The 2151-nt window shown below is 45.3% G+C and overlaps 1 pseudogene; it reads right to left on the bottom strand.

Annotated features, from left to right (window-relative positions):
* Positions 1-903: 903 nt before the first annotated feature.
* On the bottom strand, positions 904-1361 carry LOC105551307 (annotated as a pseudogene).
* Between the last annotated feature and the right edge of the window lie 790 nt (positions 1362-2151).

The raw sequence follows: 2151 nt of genomic DNA, 5'->3' as shown, positions 1-2151 counted from the left end.
TCCAGAACTCATGTACCTGCAACTTCTGGTTAACCAGCCCTCCCACACAGCTCCAGAACAAAGCTAATTAGAGATTATAATCATGACCTTCAGGCTCCTTCCTGAGCCTGAAGGGTACTTGAGTCATCAATAAAATATAATGTCTTCAGTGGAGTTTCAGTTGACAAGTATAATGGAGTTGAAAATTGGTGATCTATATATACTTGTTAACTCTCTGTTAACTAGACATGTGTTGGCAGCTCTCATGGAGTGAGCTCTTCTCATCTGCTAGAACTTTCCAGATATTTTCTCATTTAATCTTCTCAGCTCTGCTCTACGTGATGGGCTTTGGGGGTGATGGGAGGGAACTGGGGCTCTTGTCTCTTGCTTGTCCAGTCCTAGTTACTATCCTTGACTCAGGTCCCTGTGATAATGCACTTTATATAGAGTCTGGAATGCGTGGACTAGGAGAAACCTCCAGGGGATCCAGCTGGATCTAGTTTGATCCTTTCATTGTACGTGAGGCATCTGAGGCCAGAGAGGCTGAGTGATGTGCTCAGGTTTGCCCAGAGCACCTGCCTCCTAGCTCTAAGTTCTCTCTATTACATCACAGCATATGCGACATAATTCAGCTGCTATCTTGATTATCCCCAGGAGTATGGTGATTTATTTTATGGCCCAAAACAGGATCCAGCAAACAGAGCCTGTCTTTTTTTGTTGTTGTTGTTGTTGTTACTTAGTTTTTATTTCATAAACTTAACTCTGCAACTCAGCTAGGCATGGAAGGGAACCAGGAAAACATGGAACCCACAGGGAACTGCAGTGAGAGCACAGAGATTCTAGGATACTGTGAGCAAATGGGGTGGAGGGGTGCTCTCCTGAGCTACAGAAGGAATAGGCTGGTGGTTAAAACACAAGTCAAACTTATTGAAGTTGTCTACAGTCAGCAATGGTGATCTTCTTGCTGGTCTTGCCATTCCTGGACCCAAAGTGCTCCACGGCCTCCACAATCTTCATGCCTTCTTTCACCTTGCGGAAGACCACATGCTTGCCATCCAACCAGTCTTGGCAGTGCAGATGAAAAACTGGGAATCGTTTGTGTTGGGTCCAGAATTTGCCATGGACAAGATGCCAGGACCTGTATGCTTCAGGATGAAGTTCTCATCATCAAATTTCTCCCCACAGATAGACTTGCCACCAGTGCCATTATGGCATGTAAAGTCACCACCCTGACACATAAACTCTGGAATAATTCTGTGAAAGCAGGAACCCTTATAACCAAATCCTTTCTCTCCAGTGCTCAGAGCATGACAATTTTCTGCTGTCTTTGGAACCTTGTTTGCAAACTGCTCGATGTCAAAGAACGTGGTGGGGTTGATCATGGCTGATAGTACAGGACTCCTGGTGACGGTGGTGTTTTAAAAGCTCTTTTTTTTTTTTTTTTTTTGAGAGAGGGTCTTGCTCTGTCATCAGGGCTGGAGTGCAGTGGCACAATCATGGCTCACTGCATCCTTGACTGGCAGGTCTCAAATGATCCTCCCACTTCAGCTTCCTGAGTAGCTTGGATTGCAGGTGCATACCACCCTATGCATGCTAATTTTTGTATTTTTTGTAGAGGTAGGGTTTCACCATGTTGTCCAGGCTGCTTTTGAACTCCTGGGCTCAGGCGTTTCTCTTGCCTTGGCCTCCCAAAGTGCTGAGATTATAGGCTTGAGTAGGCTTGGGTCACCACACCTGGCCTCTTTTGTTTTTTTCTCTTTTTAATGTCAAAGAGCAGTCTGTTAAATTAGCTATGACTTTATGCATTAACTATATGAGTGTTACAAAGTGTTGGCTGAGTCTGGATCCTTGAGGATAAATGTGAGAGGCCTGAAATATATGCTCAGTGAGGATTTGGTACATTTCCATCATGCTTATCATCCTTCACTCCTGACATTGAACCTGTTAGCAGTCCTGCCAGGGCAGCTTTAAAAATGTGTCAACGATTTGACTGCTTCTGACCATTCTACAGTTTCTGCCTTGGTCCTGGGCACTGTCTTCTGTCAGCTGGATGACCTCTGGGGCCCCCTTACTGGAATCCCTGCTTCTGTGATTCTCATCACACTTAGACTACACTACACTCTCCTTTCCAGGGCCTCAAGGCCTTGCATGGCTTGCGCTTTGCCCAACTCT

This window comes from Mandrillus leucophaeus, unplaced genomic scaffold (assembly GCF_000951045.1).
Source record: "Mandrillus leucophaeus isolate KB7577 unplaced genomic scaffold, Mleu.le_1.0 Scaffold516, whole genome shotgun sequence".
Taxonomy (NCBI): domain Eukaryota; kingdom Metazoa; phylum Chordata; class Mammalia; order Primates; family Cercopithecidae; genus Mandrillus; species Mandrillus leucophaeus.
This window is presented reverse-complemented; position numbering and strand designations above follow the sequence as displayed.